Source organism: Onychostruthus taczanowskii, unplaced genomic scaffold (assembly GCF_017590055.1).
Source record: "Onychostruthus taczanowskii isolate IOZ18803 unplaced genomic scaffold, ASM1759005v1 scaffold49, whole genome shotgun sequence".
Classification (NCBI taxonomy): domain Eukaryota; kingdom Metazoa; phylum Chordata; class Aves; order Passeriformes; family Passeridae; genus Onychostruthus; species Onychostruthus taczanowskii.
Genome location: NW_024502458.1, coordinates 2,158,468 through 2,179,030, shown reverse-complemented (window position 1 = coordinate 2,179,030; position 20,563 = coordinate 2,158,468). Strand labels below are relative to the sequence as shown.

Here is a 20,563-nt window from a genome sequence, read left to right as displayed (position 1 = left end):
TTAAAGAACTACTATTCCAGAATGACTATGCCCACATATAACATGAACTTATTTAGAAAGTTATTGCACAAACATGCTGTATGGACATTGTGTAAGTACTGCAGAATATTGTAGCATTCCACAATAAAAACAATTCAACACTTGAATGTGATGAAGCAAAATAATCTCCCTTCAGATGTACCAGGTACTAAGTAAATCCCATAGCACCCTGTAGTTCTTATCTCAACTCCTATAAAATTATTGGCAAGAAATAAAGCTAGAATTACACACAAGTCTCAGGTGCCTTTCCTTAATTTAACTGAGCTTCACCAACGGGTAAGACAGCAACTCAACTGGTTACAATGGCTGGGCATAAACGTCTTTCTTGATTTCTAGAAGAGTAAGTGGACTCAAAGAAATCTTTCTTTGTACTATTTCTCAAAGATCGCACCAGCTGACTCATCCTCCTGCCTAAAGTACAACATGAAAGTAAAGCAAAGCAAAACAGAATATCTCAAATTATCAGAATCAAAATTGCTTTCTATAGTAGCAGGAGATAGACTAAAAACAAAATTGGATGCCAATTCACAAACTGCGATTAAATTTCCAGGAAGCCAATCCACTAAGGAACATACTGCACCCTAGAGAGTCCTTAATGAATAGTGACACATTTGCAATAGGCTAGTTAAAGTTTTGCCAGCATATAGGTTTTAAATCCCTCACATGTTAGCAAAACAAACCTGAAACTTACTGAAAAATTATGTACAGGGTTCCAGTTCAGGAAGAGAGATTCTGGGAGACAGGTGGGGGGAAGTGTTAGTGTCACTGTGGATTAGATTTTGTGTTTTAATTTTAAAAATAAAACAAATTAAAATTTAAACACCCCCCCCCCCCCAAAAAAAAAAAAAAAAAAAAAAGCAGCAGCTTTGGACCATTACAAGTTCCAAAGGCGGAAAATATTTTGGCAGGTATTTAAGGCTGAATCCTGCAGGTAGTAAGTGCCCCTGGGTCTAATCTCAGTGGGACACGAGTTGCTAGCATCTCCCCAAAGAATGAGGGATCTGAGTACACATTTACATGCATGAGTCTCAAAGCATGAAGCTGTTTCTGTGGTCTGGATCACCGTCCATCTATAATTCCTCTGTTATTCTTGCATTAAAGAGCTTGATCTTTCTTCCATCACAGGGTCAAGGATGTTTGCAGTGCAGGGCCCAGAAGATAAGCACTATAAACTTGCAAACATGATGAAATATACAGTACATATAAGAGCTTTACACACTGAATATAATTTGCATTAGATGGAGTATTACTCTCCCTTTGATGTTTATGTGAGGAGTATTTCACGGTATCTTGGCATTGCTTTTTTAACTAGAAGCTATATAGCATCTAATTTGGAGCCCCCACAGTTTCCAGCCCCATCAGCTGGAACAGACTGCTGCTGACTTCCAGTTCTTGGAAATGGATTGTAATAGTGCAGAGAGGAAGCAGCGTTAGACATCATTACGAGAATGGACAGGGCAGACAGAGGCACTTCATGACCATCCAAATCTGCATTAAATCATCTCAGTACTCAAGTAAGGCCAGGAGGGTTAAAAGGAAGGATAAACTCAAGTAGAAAGGGTTAAAAGCAAGGTAAACTCAAAGCCACTAAGTGCTTTCAGTACCAAATGGAGGTCCATCAGTTGACTGCCTCCATTCTTCATTGTCTTAAGTGTCTCTAAATGTCCTGTATCCTTCAATACTCCTGGTACCTTCACAGCTGTGCATCTGTACCCAAGAAGTGCCTGCAGAGTGCCTCAGGCCTCGGCTGCAGGCAGAGCTGTCCCACTCGTGAATCCCAGCCCCAAAAGTGGGACATGCAAGGATCCCCATTTTATCCTGCCCCGTGCACTGTGGCTGTGTAACAGGTGACAAAAATCAGGTGTTGAGGCTCCAGGGCCATGCCACAACCTCCCCTGCTTGTTTATTGCAGCCCAGCACTGATTACTGCCCCTCTAAAGCACCTACACATTTTGAAAAGCCACAAGTTTCTCCCAGAGCCCGGCTGTGCCTCAGAAGGCAGCGGCAGTCTGCTGTGTCTTTCTAAGAAAGGAAGTTGGGTGCAACAACTCAGTTCCTAGGTTAGGACTCGGGAGCTCCCCACCCCGTCTAATATAAAACTTTCCACAGCAGGCCATTAATTTTACTTGATTTTGTTACGTAATTGGACGTTGAGCCATGTACATACAGGTACATACATGTACCTGAAACATGACCACCTTTAACATAACCAGGTGTGAAAAGCTTATCCATTCACAACATTAAGACCCTCTATGTCAACAATCAACACTCATCCTGACTAGCCATTACTGAGGGGAAATCAATGTAACTCAGAACCTTGTCTTTCACACACTACTGTATCCCTAGCATAAACCATCAGGCTAGAGCCTGACCTTCTTACATAAACTCCTTTTCTACAAACAGGTGGAGTTTAGTAACAGGGTAAATGAATCTTAAGAGGATTCAGAGAGCAGACAATGCTCTAAAAAGAACAGTTTTCTTGTTTCCATTACTATACCAGATGACATCTTCCATTTGCTAAACAGCTGCCTTCTCAGGTTAGACTGACCCAGTGATCTTGGGGTGCAACAGAATCTCTGCAGGAAGCAGAACTGCTTATCCCAAAAGGATGAATGTACCATCTCAAACCATCAGGGTATCACTACTGTATCCATTTAGCCTATTGCTGCCACAGTCTTAAAAATTAATGAGCTCTCCAGGGAATACACAAGCATAATGCCCAAAGCAAATGAAGCTGCTGCCAACACTGCTTTCCTCTTCCCTAGACACTACTTCAAACCAAAACAGAAGAGCAACTTTTTCCCCTCAGCTGAGTATCAGAATTCTTTCAGACAGAAAAAAATACCTATGCCTGTGTGGACAGACCTTGAAATTTCCCTTCTTACCAGCCAACACCACATAGTCTGATCTTGTTCCCTCTGTCATCCAAGCTCAACATGAAGAAAAACCAAGCTTCATTTTGGGGTAATGTCTGAAGTGATCTTGGTCCAAGTTTTGTGAAGATGCTTAGAAATCATGACCTGCATACAACTAAAAGGGATGCTTACTTTCTCCAGCCCTGGAACTGATTCGATTTCTCACTTTTTCTTTTCTGTGCCATAGTTAGCAACATTTCCACAGATATGATATCACATATATGCAGAAACACAGGTCAGCAAAGCCATTTATGTGAGACCCCCCTTATTTGGGGAACTATCTCACATGAAAGGAAACATCAGCAGATGGAGCTCTGCTTCTGCATCACACTCTTCAAATGTGAAAGCCTAGCAGGTGCAGAGGGGGATAGGAACAATCACTCTCTCACCCTTTCCAGCTCTTGCTTTTCATGGCACCACTGCACACAAAAGAGAAATAGCTTCTTCTGCCTTCCAATCCCTTTGCTTCCCCAAAACCACTCCCCTCATCAACCAGTGTCTCTGAGTCTGCCAGGAAAAGGTTTAGAAATCCTCAAACAAAATGCAATAGGCATCCAGAATTATCATCATTTAACAGCTCCAAAACAATGCAATGAGGGATTAGCTCAGCAGAGGAGCTCTGAAATTTACACTGCTCTAAGGTCTGAGACCTGTTCTCAAACAACAGGAAAAGAAATGCTTCTCTAGAGCAAAAGACCAATACCATGAGAATCACTATGACAAGCAAGCAAGGCTTCATCTAGCCTGACATGTTACCAGGATCTCAGATTTCTGCTCATCTCTACCTCTGGTAATTTATGAAGCATCAGCTGCTAAAATCATGCAGCAAACAAGAAAGAAAATCAGCAATTACAACCAGGTAAGTGCAATGCTTGAGTTCAGTATTGCAAGAAAAGGCCTAAAAATGGCTGGCTGGATTAATGAGGCATTTTCCAGGACATCAGGATGATGCTTCCAAATACCTGCTGTGTTCTCAGAATCAGAATGATGTCCATAGCAACTAGCTGCAGAAGAGGAATGGAAAAACTAGAAGCAAATTACTGTCATGTATCCTGTGGTGGTGGCCATCAGCTCATTTCACTCCATGATGAAGTCCCTTAAAACCATGGGATTTCACAGCTCCTGTGGAAGAGCTGCTCCTTTCATACTTGGCAATATCACTATCAATCAGAAGCTGCTATTCTGGCAGGATGAGGTGGACAAAGAGAGCAGTTTGTACTTCCCTGGTCTGACACCTTTGTGGAAGAAGGTTACTCAGCTCTTTCTGAGAGAAATACAGCCCTACAGGAGATGACACTTGGGCCAGAGAGGTGAAGGACACAGACGGACAGGGTGGAAGCCTGCACAGAGCAGCAGAGATTGGTATCAGCTGCGAAAAAAAGAAGAAAAACTTGTAGACACAGATAGGAAACTCTCTATTCCAAACCAGAATAAACATCCGGTTTCAAGGACAGACAATAAATTAGCTTAGAGACCTACTCTCAATTTCTGTTCGGCGTCAACAACCAAGGGAGTAAGCCGGATGCCTTAATAAAGCAAATTCCCAAATGACAGCAGACGCTATTCCAGCTAGCTTTGGACTGCCTTCTCTTCCCAGTGTAATCAGCAATCTCATAGGCACAGCTTTACAAATCCCAGGCCACTAGACTGTGATGGAACACAGTGAAGCCAGAGTTAGCATTAGCAGGACTTTGAAGCAAGCTTGCCAACCAGAAGAAAATCTTTTTCTAAATCCTGGATACATAGACAATAAGCTCTTCTGTCTAAACTCTGGAATCAGCATCATGCCTACACGAGGATCTTACCTCTGGCACCGTTTTTTTGGGTTTAAACTTACTAACTTTAATAAAGGTGGTTTTTAACATTAAAGTCATGCCCAGGGCTAACACAAAGCAACAGTTCTCAGTTTAAACTAATATAATGTAATCTAATCTACTCGTGGATAACAGACTGAAAATTGATGTTCTGAGTTGCACAGACTACACTGCAGATAAAACATTCTTGCTTAATTGCTGGTTCATTATTTAGCATCACTACATAACTTTGGAGCACTGAATCTCCATTTCTGATCTGCTGCCCACTGGCAGCAAACAGGCCTGTGACAAAGGCCAAAACTACGTTCAAGATCTACAGCGTTTCCAGTCAGGAGTCTGAGGGGTTACAATGCTAGAAAGTGCACAGGAAATTCAAAGGGATGATGGTTTTTCCTAGCAAATTCAGACACATGATGCAAAAAAGCTCAAAAGGGATAAAAGTGCAATTGTCAGTGTTTGCTTTGGGGACAACATACATAATTTAGAAATTTGGGATGTTAGAAAATGTACATAGCATGGAGAACATTACATGTGCTTGTTAGTAATGAACCACAAAGAACAGAGCACCATCTGAAAACAGGGTTTAAAGCAATAACTAAGAGGCTGAAATACAGACAGACATTGAGCACTCAGCTCCTGGTTTCTGTTGGTACAAGACATACATCATGCAAGTACGAGAGAAGTCCACTTCTAATTTCAAAGAAAATAATAACTACTTTAATTACGTGACCATTCCAAACAGGCTCTGAAGTGCAAAAGCAATCATCAGCACAATAAAATAGCCATTACATGCTTTTTAGTCACAGGATTTGTTACAATAATTCTTGAAGCTCCCAGCAGTTTCGTAACAAAGTAGTCACATCTGCAGTTTCACAGAAATTACCACGTCTGTGCCAACATTTCATCATACGAATGTTTGCAGGCTCTGATTTCCATGTTTAGAAGAGGAATGAAACAAGGCAACTACTTAAATTATTCCACCTCTCTGGCTTGCTATTCTGAGACTTAAGGAGCAGAGCACTCAGTCAGGGTAATGGAATGGTGGCAGTGATCTCCACTGGCAAGGGAGGCTCTGCTCCTGAAGGAGACAGCTTCAGCCAAGCCCCAGTCTGGTAATGTACACTGTTACTGATACTGAAAATGAGGGAACAGATGCTGTTGGAGTACAAATGGAAAGCATTCTGCAAAAGAAAATAAACAAACCTAGCCATACTCAGCCAGTCAAGGTACTGGAAGGAAGCAGCAAGTGTCTGTTCCTAAAAGTAAAAAGGACTCTGCAGAGACACCAGGAAAAAATGCATTGCCTGATGAATAAAATTCCTTTCCCCAGAATCTCTGGATGAGGAAAAAGCACACATTATTTACCTGCATTAAAACACAAAACCAAACAACAAAAAACCACCCCACAAACCAAAAACAAAATAAAACAAATAAAAAACCCAACAACACCAAAAATAAACCCCAAAAACCCTAAACAGGCAGGTGTAATTCAGTGAACTGACAGTAAATTCAAAAGTGGTATCACATATCCAAGAACGCTTCAAATAACATCTATGGTAAAACAAGTACTCCCTTAGGGAGGCTGAATCAAGAGGCCTAGCTTGCTTCTAAGTGTCCTGACCTAAACATTATGACCTAAATTTTGCAAGAATAGAGAAAAATGAAACCTCAAGCCCACATGGATTCTCACTGCCATTAGCAGGGCTGCAATGGTCTGCTCTCCTTCCCATTTTATGGGAGTATATGCCTGTGTTTTAATTATTCCAAAATTGTGGTCAATTCCAAGACACCAGTATAAGCTGCAAAACGGAAAATACGGAACACATCCAGGGAGAGCCATCAGCCTGCCTTTTGGGTAGGTAGCTAATCAACAGGTAATTGTAAGAACAGGTCTCCAGAGTGTGGGAAAGCGTCTGCAGTTTGTATTGTCACCACAGCTGCACATGACAACTGCCAACCTACAACCCATGGACTGCTTGTGACAACCCAGATTTCAGAGGCCAGCTGGGGTCACTGAGCAGGTCCAATAGTCCTGCTTCCCTGGACTGCTCTCAACCAAAGAAGAAACTTCTCAAGTGCTCTTCTGCCCACCTCTTTAATGTTCACTTGACAACTCTCATTACACTCAAGTGAAGTAAAGCTGTGCTCCAAGCAAGCTGGTGGGAAGCAGGAATGGGGCTACAAAACCCAAGGTAATCATTGGCTTGGCCTTTTAAATCCTGCCTTGCCAAAGGACACAAAGCTTCCTATACCCCAGTGGAGCTTTCCCCTTGTCTTGCATCCATGAAGTGGTCACATCCACCTAAAAATTCCTCAATGCTATTGGCTGCGAAAAATCTCCTGCCATTGAAACAGGAAGAAAAAAAAAGATAATAATTGGAATGACCTGCTTTTACAGACTGCAAGTCATCTATTATGAAAATGGTTATTATTTATAGCAACTGAGAAATAAAATTCAGAGCAAATACCCTCACTGTGCAAAATTCTGAGCTTTTTCCCCTCAATGGTTTTGGTTATTCAACAATATCCAGAAGAGTTCTTTACCAAATGCCAGCATTTGTATTTTCTAACACACTCTACGATACCGTTAGAGGTTATATCACTGGTGTTACAAACAGAATATGGTTTCCCAGTGACGGGGAGTAGCAACTATCTAGAGGGAAAAAGGAAATGTTTGCCTCACGATAGAAACCACAAGGATTGCTATTTTCTGGAGTGTGGAACTAGGGGGGAAAAAACCCACAACCTCATCTAGAAAGTGATATGTACGCTGGTCCAAATGAAGTCATCATCTAAATTTATCTAAGCCACCCTCACTAGGAGATGAAATCAGAAGGGAATTAAGCTAAGAGGGGGAAATCAGAAGGGAACTATACTATTTATGAAACAGCAATCTAAGTAATATGTTACAGTTTTAATAAAGGGAGTTGTGCACAAACTTCATATTAGTAAATACAAATGGTCCTGTTCAGTCTTTAAGAATGTCAAAGTTTCAAGTCTCTGCTTGTAAGAAAGTCAGAAACAACACAGGTAGGTTGTTTAAAAAATTAAAAATTAAATAACTGAAGATAAATAAAGCATCCTAAATTATATTTCCTCAATAAAACACTCATTTGGAAAAGTTTTTCAAGTTAAATTATTCACAATTTTAGACTGTATTTTCTCACAAGTCAGACTTAATTTGTTGTAATATGTCTTTTGACTATCTTGTGCAATGAGTTCATGGGTTGATGTGGTCCCACAGTGCAAATACTCTGCTGTCAATTACTTCAGCGTGTGACATGAGAAACATAACTTAAGCCTTGTGCACTATGCAGAAAATCTAAACTACTTACTGATATTTAACAAATAATTCACTTTTTTTTTTTTTTCTGAAAGATCAATTTCCTTCAAGCATCCTGTTTGTTCCTTTGCATCAATAGCCCCCACTGTCAGGTGTCTACTCTTCCTTTGCCATTTAAAACAGTTTTATATTTAACAGACTTAATATTACAGACTAGTGCTATTCATATGCCAATTCTCAACATCTAATTCTTAATGACACTTAATATGAGTTATCTTTATCTGAACCCCTCACACTTGAATAAAGACATCTCCAGACACACAGAATTCATAGGAACTAGGGACATGGGGATTTCTAGGTATAATTGTGGTTTCAGTAAACATGCATTTCAAGAAGTAACAAATGTTTATCACAGAATATTCTGAGTAGGAAGGGATCCACAAGGATTGAGTCCAATACCAGAGTCACTTTGCTGCACCAGTAACACAAGATACAACATCACCTGAAGAAACAACTACACCTGTAAATAAGAAGTATTCCTCCAAATGTAAAATATTCTGTTCACTCAACATATACAGAACAAACAAAGGAGTGGATATCTAAGAGGACTTTTAACCTTAACTTTTCATATTGGGTTGACAGATGAAAATGTATATCTTTGCCAAAGCACATGTACCTCAAAAATATTTGTGCTCTTGCTACGTCTCTACTTGCACTGTTAAAGGGCTCCTTTCATTGTTTTATCCTCCTTTAAGTTTAGATTTGATTTTACCAACTGCTGCAATACTAATTAAAATCTAATAGTCTGGCTACACAGGGCTACACACCAGAATAGTCATTCCAAATATTTAGCCATGTACATTTCCAGTTCACAGTCTGACTGCATAAGGGCCACACGTGTGTGGAAAATAAGCTTGGTATGCTAATATCTGTGGATTTCCGTATGCAGATTAGTCCTCAAGTTCCCAATTAAATAAACCCATCTTCCACATCTCTCGGGGTCACACAGAATGAGAGACAGCATTTGATAACTGCCTACTTACAAATACAAATAGGACCATATTTTGCATTTATTGTTTTTTTACAAGGACTGTATAATGAAGATGAAAGGAAATATTAGGCAGAGATAAAATTCTTCCACTTTTTGAAATGGAAAAATCTAAGTCCACTGGACTTGCCCACTAAAATATCTAGTGATGGGGTTTGTTTCCCCAGAGCAGTGATCAATCATTTATTTGCCAAGAATTGTGTTTGGTTTATATTTAATATTGTGGTTACAACTGCAGAATATATTTCAGGGCATCACATGCAGTGTTAGTGTCCTGGTCTCCCAACTTCCAACCCATTCCCTATTGACAGGAGCCTGTGCTGCAAAAGGGCTCAGGGATTAAACAAAAAGTTCTGCAAGGGTATGGCAATGATTCATATGAGATATTTTGCATATTTAATTACATCAAGGACTTTGTGACCTTGGTCAACTGCAGGTTTCAAAGAGCCTTCTGCAAGTGAACCAACAGCATTGGAACACACAGCTTCCAAACAGAGACTCCTTTGGAACCAGTTATGTTATATAGCTTACACTATCCATTTCCTTGATTTCCAAGCAGCTCTGGAAACAGTCATTCAGAAAAGACAGGCACAGATCACAGGTTCACCAGGATAAATTAAATGTCATCCTCTAATGTAGAGTGCTTCAAATCACACCCACTAGTAGAAAAACAAAACAAACAAAACAACAAGAAACCACCTAATTGCTCCTAGTTGTAATAACATAATAATGAACTGAACAGAAACAAACATATCTCTACAGCTCCTGAAAGCAGTTTCTAACCCATATTAAGTTTCTTGAGTACAAAAACTTCTTATAAAGCCAAGGACATCCAACTGTCCTTCAGACATACAATTTCAGACTAGACAACAGTGACATCTTATGCTGTCAGTGTCTGCTAGGAACTCTATCCTCCATCAGCTTCTTGAAGGAACATTCTTATCTTGCACAAAACTGCTGCCTTCAGAGTCCTGGGTGCTCATCAGCACTTCTAATGAAACCTGATCTGTACATAATCAAGGGGCAGAACAATTCTAGCTGTACACAGACTACAACATTGGAATGATTTTTAAAAAGCAGCGTAATCAAGACTAGCTGTGTCACAGCTTATACAGTTTGATGAAGTGGTGTATCCACACAGACATCAGTTTAGATGTGACATATCAGCTGTGGGTGTGGCAGTGGGCAAAATTAGCAAGGAGCAGGCTCTGCACACTGCAATGACTGGGAATTTCTCATTGAAGCTTTCAAAACCTGCCTGAAACTCCAGCCCATCTGGAGGTAACAAGTTTACACACACAAGATTGCAAAGACAGTCATCATCCTAAACAAATGCATGGATATAAAACACATAACATGTAGTTTTCACTCTTACTGGCATTCACTGCTGTTTGAGCCGGGTCACATATTTAATTTAATCCGACCTCGCATATTTAATTATTTTCTAGAAGATGGTCTAAGTGGCTTTATTACATACTGTAATAAAAAAGTTATTTATTATAAGGGAGGTCACAATTTTTTTATAATATATTATCTATATTTATTTACAGATAAAGGAGGTCACAATCTCTCTGTAACTTAAGCAAGTTGCTTATACCTGAAGGGCGAGTTTGTGTCAAAAATGAGCTCCTGTCAGCACATGCAGTTGTGTCCACAGGACAGAATTGCTATAAAAATACAGAAAGTTGCACTGTCTTGCTGTTATACCCATCCACACAGAAGTAAAACACAGAATGAAACTAAATATGATACTGAATTGCAGAACAAGAAAGAAATAAAATTTTTATGCTAGAGATCCAACTCCTAAAAATACTTAATATTTTTGGCAGCTACTCATGACCTTAAACCAGGGTTACCAGACTGATACTTTCTATTACATCCATCTCCTAGAGCTGCAAGCAAGGATCTGAGCCCTACTGAAACAAGTTAGGAAAGGCAGCTCCTGCCCCAAAGAGGTTAGGAGTCAGGTTACATGCAGCAGGTCACTAAACAACAAAGGACTAAGTAAAAAAGACACAAACCAATAATATATTACCTACTGGCATTCTAGGTGGTCACAGATCAGAACTCTTATAACACAGGAGCTTGAATCTGATTCCTAAGATGTGGATTATTACCATAATAACTGAGCTCTTTAAAGTTGCTCAAAATCACAGGACAGTCTGGTTCTGGGTAGAATCAAGACAGTCTTAATTCTGGGTAGAATTAAGAGAGGAGTCTGAAAAGAACATGAGCTCCATCATGAAATAAAAACCACAGTGATGTTCCAGAGATGTTCAAAACCCTTCCTGTTCTTGACTATCATATCTTGCTCTCTCTGTGGTAGCATGGATACACACAGCACACACATACTCTGCATCTCTGCTGGTCTTATTCCACTAAAGATGCTTTAGTGCAAATCAGTGCTCCAGTTCTTAAATTTCATTTGCATGTTCTCTTTGCAAGGAAGTCCCAAATATTCTCTAAAGTAGAAGCATATTATCTCTGAAATCTCAAGATAAAGTCTCTAAGCATCAGTTTAAAAGAAGAAGCTGGTCTTATCATAGGTTGAGTCTTGGGTCACATCAGTCACAGGCTCCTGTGGCCTACACAGGGTAAGCAGGAAACTGAAAATTAACTGTGAGAGCAAAAGTGTCAGTTATGGGATTCTGTCGTGCACCTTTTCAAAAGCTACAAGTCAGAAAGGCTCTTCTACAAAAGCCTACACGCCTCTAGTCTCCACTGACTCTTCTTCCTTTGGATTCAACATTCCACAGGAGAGAGGGATCAACCAGCCAAACCCAACCAAACTCCCTGCCTTCCAGAAAAGGTTGGCTTATGGGCAATTGGGAGGGAAAGCCAAGCAAGTGCAATTCTTCTGTGCAGTTGGTTAGGGAAATTTAGTAATTTCATTCCTGAAACACAAGTTCCCTAATCGTACATTACTTCACTCCCTTTGCTGCACAAACTTAACTTCCTTGTCATCTCTTCTGTTGACAAACCCAAACCGTGGCTGACCTTTTCAGACAGAGACACAGAGATCTGATTTTTTTTTTTTTCAACTGCAAATCAGTATAATTGCTCCTGCTGCAGCAACATCTGCCTTTCCAGATACTGAGAAAGCAGAAACTGGAAAGCATCCTGCTACATAATGGAATTCTGAGATCCAGAAGACAAAAGAAATGCTTGTAAAAACTTCTCTAATCTTTCCCCCACCACACAATTTTTTTAAAAGCATAAACCATGTAGCAGAAAAAAACCCCACATAACAGAAAACAGCTCTTCCATTTCAGTTTAGGCGCTTAAAAGCTATATGTGTTTATTTGCCTTTTGTGCTTTGTACTTAATCAATATTAATACCAAAAGAAGCATGATATAATTGTTCAGATTTGCATTCTTTTTGTGCTTTCTGCTATTTATCACACTAAATTGTTACTAAATTGATGGTTTTGCTATTTAAAGGCTCTTGTTCTTGTTTTACATGCATGACATCCAGTTGGCAACTATTTCTGCAGTGGAGTGACAAACATTTTAAAGCCCTTAAACCATAGTACTGCTAAACAAGAAGTAAAAAACCTAACAAATCAATGACACAATCCTACAGAGAATAATGCCAGTTCAATTATAACAAAAGGAATAAAACAACCAAACGTGATGTGCTTACCTTTCTGCACATACCTACTGAGAACGTTTGGATTCATTATTTGCAAATGTAGAGTAAGAGTTCTCATGTCCATTTCATCCACATTCAAATCAACTGGCTAAGTTTTCTCTCTCAATGGGCACATATTGAGCCCCTGAACTATCCTTGGCTTCAAATGTACAACACTAACTCAAATATATCAATGAGAACATTGGCAAAAATCACTACACTCTGCTACTCCAAAGGAACAAACTGGAAGTAGAGCAAGCAGTGAGAAAATTTGCTTCAGCTATCCTGCACAGTAAAATTCAGCACCCTTGTCATGCACCACACAACTTGTGCTGAAATCAACATGAGCTCTGGGTCTGTCTGAGATTTGAACTTGATTAACTGCACAATTTATACAACAAGGAAGTTACCATCTCAAACCGACTAACAAAACATTGTGATCAAATTAAAAAAATTGCTTCCTCAGTATATGCAACATTTTCAAAGAAAATAAAGAGAGTAATGTAGCCACATTTCTTCTGAATCTGCGATTTGTTGCTCTAACACAAACACAGAACCTGATCACCAGCTGTAAATCGTTGCCAACCAGGTGGCAGCCAGCGGAGCTGTATCCGAACCTCAACAACTTTGTAAATAACGCTACAATACAAAAGGCTAAACCTACTAAATTTGTTTTTCCTTTCTCACATAACGCAACAATTCCAGTCTCACCAAAACCTAATTGCATAACAAGATAGCCGTATGTAAAGTTTGAAGGAAAAAATTGTCTTAATTGCAAATTAGCTCACAGGGCACACGTGAATGCTGTTCCGTTCCACGCATAACTCTACCAAAATCCAGCTGCACAGGACTCCAGGTTCCCAGCACTTTATTGCCTACACCGGCAGCTATCCTGCTCTCAGCACTGCCATCTAGGAGAGAGATGGCCCGTACCGCGGGCCGCCTGGAACATCAGCTCCCAGGCAGCAGCGTTCCCGGAAAGCATCGCAAAGCTGTTGCTGCTGCTAAAATTTTAACTGCAGCCGGTAGTTAACTCCCGGCTGTGCCGGTTCGGAAGCAGCCTCCCCCAAATCCCCCAGCCCTTCCCAAGCGAGATCCGCTAAGCGCATACACCGGCATCTGCTCCGCGCGAATCTCGCCGTTCTGTGGCGGGGGAAAGCCCAGCCTTGTGCGCGCCGCCGCCGAGCCCTGCGGGCGCGGAGCGGAGCGGACGGCCCGGGGGTGCGAGCGGCACCGGAGGGGACGGGCTGCGGCCGCCCCAGCGCTCCGCGGGAGCGACAAGGCACCGCCGGCTGCTCCCCCGGCCCCAGCCCCTCGCCCGGCAGCCCCACCGCGCACCGGCAGGGCTGATGCCACTCGCCCACCTCCAAGCCCCGTCCTTCCCCAGGGGACCGGGCTGCCGCTGTTGCATCTCTCTGCGTGCAGCAGGACGAAACGGGAAACCGGCTGCAGGAAAAGCCAAGCAAGGGACGTGCCCTACCCGCCGCCGCCGGCCGGAGGCTCAGCCCCCGGCGTGCAGCCGCCCCCCGCAGCCCCGGGAGCCGCCGCCGCAGCACGGCACAGCCTCGCCTTACCTCCCCGCCCCGGCTCCGGGGATGCGCCGCAGCTGCTGCCGTGCCCGCCTCCACCTGCGCCGTCCCTCCCAGCCCGGCGCTCAGGTGCGGAGGGAGCACAAAGGCAGCGCTGCGGCACGGTGGGGGCAGCGGGCTCTCCCCCGCCGAGCCCCGCTCCCGCCGTCGGCAGCCGCCCGCTCCCCTCCCCTGCCGGTACCGAGCGCCAGCCCACCTCAGCCGCTGCGGGGCCGCCCCCCGGCCCGAAAGCGTGCAACTTGCCCCGAGCCTCCCCTGGAAAGCCTCCTGGCGCTGCGGTTGGTGCCGGCACTACGGAGCGCCCCTCAGCCTGAGGAAGTTCCGCGGTCCTGCGGAGAGCTGAGGGGACACGCTGCCTCACGTACCCCCCACCACTGACACCCCCCGGGCTCGCCCTCCTCCGCTGCCCCGGCAGACACGTACGGGCAGCCCCCACAGCGCCGGGGGTACGGACCCTGGGCCCGGTGCTCGCCAGACAGGGCGGCCGCCGTCGCCGCTGGATGCGTGTGTGGGGAGGGGGGGGGACGGACAGGTGACGAACGGCAGGAAAGAGCCTTTTCCCCCCCAGCGGGATGGTCTGTGGTGCAACACCGCTCCCGCCTTCCCCCCACCCCGTCTCTGCAGATGCCCCCGGGAAGGGCTGCGAGGCTGGCAGCCGACAACAGCCGCCCCCTCCCCCGGGAAGGCTGTTCTGCCTCCTTCTCCCTCGCTCGCCTTCTTTTCAGCTCGGCCGCTTGACTGACAGGGAGCCTTCCAGCGGCCGCCCACGCGCGCTCCCGTTTCCCTTCAGTCGGAGAGGGAGATGGCGAAGGAGAAAGCATGAATGAAACAGCCAGGCAGCGAGCGGGAGCAGCCGGCCCGGCCCCCGGGAGCGCCGGGGCCGCTGCCGCAGTGATGCCCGGGGGCGGAGGGCTCGGCAGGTCGACCCCGCGGTGAGGGCAGCCCCCCGGGCCCCGCGGTGAGGGCAGCCCCCCGGGCCCCGCGGTGAGGGCAGCCCCCCGGGCCCCGCTGTGGGCAGCCCCGGGCCCCGCGGTGAGGGCAGCCCCCCGGCCCCGCTGTGGGCGCCTGAGAGAGGGGAGCCGGCGGCCGCTGACTGCCAGCGGCACCCCCGGCATCTCTGCTCAGAGGGGGCTCAGAGGCCGCCTGAAGACACTGCGACGCCTCTGCTGGGTTTCTGCCCGCAGGGCAGAAGGTGGAAGGTTGATGCCTTCTCGAGCCGGAGACACGACTGTAGCCTTAGAGATGCTTCAGCAACTGGTTAGTTCCTTATCTGTAAACCCACTTCGATCCACCATAGGCAATTCATTTTGTACTCATAAAAAGTCAGCACCTAATACCTGAACTAGGACTACTGTCCAGAAGTAATAGGAGGGAGGAAACAATCTCAGAATTAATTTAAATCCCACTTGGTGTTCCCAGTGATTAGTTGGTACTGTGGGATAGCCTTGTAATACTTTTTTCTGTCAGATCAGTTGTCCCAAAAATGCTTGTGACTTGTTAGGCACACACTTCACAATCTCTGGCTGGAGACCAGAGGCTGTCCCAGTGCTTTGGCATGACTATTGTTAAGTTTGGTTTGTGGTATTAGTTTTAGTAACCTTACTGCACAAAGAATTAAATGTTCAGGTAGTGGGGGCCTACAAAGTAAGGGGTTATGTCTCTATCCATTCACTGAAAATCAGTAATTCCTTTAACTAATATTTTATGTATTTTCTTGACTTTATTCACTGGAATTCTTGATTTGAACAACCGAAGTATTTGTTTATTTAAATATCATACAATTCAAATTGAAAAGAACATTTTCTACTTCTGAATATGCATGGAAAATTTTGTTATATGCTGGTACATACATTGCATGCTGCACTTGAGACATATCTGCATTTGCAGTTACATAATCAATAAACATGGGGTTTTGTCCATTAATCTAGAATCACATTCTGTGCTGTTTTAAACCAGTATGCCTCCACAAATTTAATGCTTGCCAGAAAATCTATATCAGCTAAAACTTTAGCCTCTGAATTTAAAAAAAGCTGCTTTTGATTTCTGTGGAGAGAAGTGTCTTAGGAACTTCATTTTTTAAATTTTGTGTTCCTGAAAACTGAGTGGACAATAAAGCATTGTCAAATCTTTTGTTATAGAACAATGGATGTATCATTATAAGATAAGGCAGTGCAATCCTTTACATATTTGGTCTAAGAGATGCATAAGCAGCTAGAGAACAAAAAAGAAGGATCCTGAAATTACACATGTTTTAGGTAATTACACAAAGAGATGTTAAAGCATATAAGAAGCCCGCTATAAATACAGTAATAACATCTTCTGAATAATGCCTATTCTAAAATCAGTAAATTCACAACATGTAATCAATATATCAGTGGTTACCATTTTAGGACACCTTTCTAAAAAGCCATGTACCTATGACAGCCAAATGAAACAAAGGAAAACTCTAAAACAGCTTACAATCAGTAACAGGCATAATGTAGAATCATAACTGACTCTTCTGTGTTATCTATGGAAGATAAAACAGCAGAGATTGTAAGGGGCAATAAAATCTTTGACAAAATCAAGGGTGAACACATTGTATCCTCTTTACCCACAAGCAGGTGTTTATCAGTGTTTCATCACAGCTGTTTTAGTCCAAGTCATCTTATCTCTTAAAAGAAAATGACTATATATCATACAATGTAGAAAAGTAATATTTAACTGTCTTATGCAAGATGTTACCAGAAGGACATATTCTATCACCATCTGTTAAAGCCAGGTGGGGCAGTGTTCTACATCTCCTCCACAACCCATCCTCCCTCCAGGAGATATCTGCTGTAAATGGGCCACTGAGTCTCACTGCATTATTGATAAAATTACATCATCCCATTGTCAGATACTCCACCCAGGGGAGGAGCCAATCATTCCTACCTGGATAGATTCTGAGATTTGGAACGCCAGGGAGCTTTTTTTTCGCTGGATTCCCAGAGGAAGACCAGACTCTTCTACACCACCACCACTAGACCTTCAGAGGAAAACTTTGCCCTTCTACAGGATCACTGCTTCAACAGAACCACATCTGTTGCTCCAGGAAGACTGCAGCCACCATTTATTCACACTGCTACCAAATCTTGTTGCTCCAGGAAGACTGCAGCCACCATTTATTCAGACTGCTACCAAATCCCTGACCCACAGGGTGTCAGGCTGTATTCTGACTTTGTCTGCTTCAGCAGTAAAACCTTTTTCATGAGCTAAATATTTCTAAAGAACTGCTGCAGATAAAATTCAAGGCTATAGGACTTAGTTAAGTACTTAAAATTAATTGCTGCAAATAATTCAGGGAGAAGAGGAGAGCCGCAGGCGCACAGGGGAGTGGAACCATTCAAGGCTATAGGACTTAGTTAAGTACTTAAAATTAATTGCTGCAAATAATTCGGGGAGAAGAGGAGAGCCACAGGTGCACAGGGGAGTGGAACTGTGTGCGGTCCCGCTGGGTGAGACGTGAGTGCGCACAGCTGTGGCCAAGATGTCATGCCCTGGGCTAGTGGCCAGGATGTGGTGGTGGAGGCGCTGCCCTGCTTTGGCCAGGGATACGAGGCGCCGGGCAGCCATGGTGCTGGTGGAGGAGAAGATGTGGTGGTACTGAGGGGCAGCCACAGTGGTGGTGGAGAAGAAGACGTGGTGGTACCGGGAGGCAGCTGCAGTGCTGGTGGAGGAGATGCGGTGGTACCAGCCAACCAAGAACTACCTCAGCTACCTGCCCACACACAGGTGCCTACGCTGCCTTCGAGACCGAGATCGTGTGGAAGGAGTTCCAGCGCTTGGTGGCCCAGCAGCCCCTGGAACTACTCAGTATGAAGAGGTACAAGCTGCCTGCCTCGTCCTCTGGGCAGAACAACATCACGGCGTGGCAGGAGTGTGTGAACAATTCCATGGCACAGCTGGAGCACCAGGCCGTGTGCATCGAGAACCTGGAGCTCGTATTGCAGCACGGCTGCAACGCCTGGATGGTGTACGACGAGCACCTGGTTCATATGATAGAACAAGCCCAGAAATAGCTGCAGAAATTGTGCAAAAACATTCAAGACCTGAACTGGCAGAGGAAGAACATGAGCTCACAGCTGGGGCTAAGCTGCGAGAGATGGAATCCGTGTGGGTCTCTCTTGTTGATAAAAATTATGAGATTGAACAAACTATTGTGCAGCTGGAAAATGAAATTTCACAAATCAAGAGGAAGCATGGGGAAGAAAGCAAGGAGAATATCCAGCAAGATTTTCAGTGTCTTAATCCTGACTTGTCTTAGTGTAGCATGTGTTAAAAACTACAAACCAGACACTTTGGAGATGCTGTATCTGTAGACACCTCTAGCTGGAGTTGTGTGAGATGGTAAAAGTGTATTTCCATAGTTTCTTTTCTTCGTGTTAAATTCACACCGATTGTGTCTTTGGGGCCACCACATGTTGGAATAAATCGGCCGAGAATCCATTTTCTTCATGCAGAAAGCCAATTCTTTATTCACAAAGCTCATATTTGTAGGAAATATTAGAATTCACTGTGTTAAACCTAATTGGTCAGCAATACAGTGAAACTCAGTTCATTGGTCAGTAAGGGCTATTGTATATGCCTATCAAATTTTCTCTCTCTAGATACATTTACATTTTTCCTTTGTGGGTTCTCATGGGACAAATAGTATTGTTTACATAGTTGCATTTCTTTTTCACCCTCAGAATGGATTGTTGTGTTAAAAAAACTTCTCAAAATAGCTTCACATGGGAACTTGCAAATTGCTTGTTAGCTACACTTAGAAGAAATGACAGGCCAGCTTTGGCAATTTTAGCAGCGTGAGGCCTGATTTCATAAGGCCTTTCTTTTATAATTCTTCTACCTGTCTATGCCAGGTCAACATGACTCACCTGCAGTGCATATCACTGCCACAGCTGTTGTAAACCTTCTTCTGAGTCAGAGAATGACTTTATGACCCAGAATACTGGCAGTGAGTACTATCCTAGTGATTTTCCCAATTAAGAGAAAATTGTGAGCTGTATCAGAGCAGGGTGAGTCAGTTTGATGTAAGGGAAAACTAAACAGCTGCACTCTTCCCTTCCAAGAGTCAGTGTTATGAAAACCTGGAATCATCTTGTGATGGGACTCCTCTGAGAGCTCAGAAAGACTGCAGTGGACCATGGAATCCATTCTCCTTATTCCCAAATGCTCCAAGCTACTATACCAGCTCACTACCGTGGGTGTGCAGTACCTTTACAGGGTTTTGAGGCTGGCAGCAGCATAGAGCTGAGAGGCAGCAGGGTTTCTCTTCTTTATTCCGAGAAATCATTTTGCTTCTTGAGAGTACCAAAGTGCAGGAGGTCTGACATTAAAACCACATGTGGTTCTCTGTAATTTTTTGCTGAAAAACATCCCAAATCTGCCTGAACTGATTTTGGATAACAAAATTTGGGTACCTTGTACTCTGCACAGAACATGGTGGAATCAGTCAACCACCTACTTGCTGTTAAAATTGTGTCAGAAAAAAAGGGGCCATAATTTGGTATTGGGTACATGGATGAGCTATGAGGGCAGGATAAACTTTAGTTAGGCTGGTGACAGCCTGGGTTTGCTCTGGTGCTTTGTCACCCTGACACAATTAGGAAGGGTTTCAGTGCGAGTTTGTGGTGAGGCCAACATCAAACACAGGGCAGAGAGTGGAGACTCAGTGACCAGCAAGCTGGGTGTATTGCCAGCCATGCCAGGGACTCCAGCGTTGACTCTGGCAGCAGCTCCCTGACTCAGGATTACAGCTGGGGTCAGGGTTGAACTTTGGGTGAAGCACAAATATTGAGTCAGGTTTGAGGTAGTGTTCAGAAGATGTAAATCTTTTCGGAGCACCCACTGATACAGCTGTAGAACAGAAGATATTGCTGAATTTTGTATAAAGCTTTGACCTTGCTTAGAGTGAAGCGTTTGCACTATACTGTGTCTGAGGCAACTGTTAAGGATCCTGGTAAGGGTTAGGGTGGGAATAACTGGCAATTTGTAACATTTGATGTTGATGCGTTCCTGTATTCATGTCCTTGTTAATAGTCTATGTTCATTTGATTTCATGGTCAAGAAAGTCATTGAAAAATCTAATCAATCTGGTTTCTAAATGACTTTGGGTTATATTTCCTGTTTGACCTGCTGGACATGAGACTCATCTGACCTTGGCTGATCAGCTGGGAAGCAGCTCTGTGGAGGAGTACCTGGGAGTCCTGCTTGTTCAACAAGC

General features: G+C 43.6%; 1 protein-coding gene and 1 pseudogene across 1 annotated transcript in view; one reads left to right on the top strand and one right to left on the bottom strand.

Annotated features, from left to right (window-relative positions):
• Nucleotides 1-14,364, bottom strand: part of PTPN5 (protein tyrosine phosphatase non-receptor type 5) — a 75,468-nt gene extending 61,104 nt beyond the window's left edge. Inside the window, exon 1 of the mRNA XM_041415072.1 lies at nt 14,305-14,364. The gene's annotated coding sequence lies outside the window, so the exon portion shown is untranslated. The remainder of the gene's footprint in view (nt 1-14,304) is intronic.
• A 3,463-nt stretch (nt 14,365-17,827) lies between these two features.
• LOC121341488 lies at nt 17,828-18,604 on the top strand (annotated as a pseudogene).
• The last annotated feature ends 1,959 nt before the right edge of the window (nt 18,605-20,563 follow it).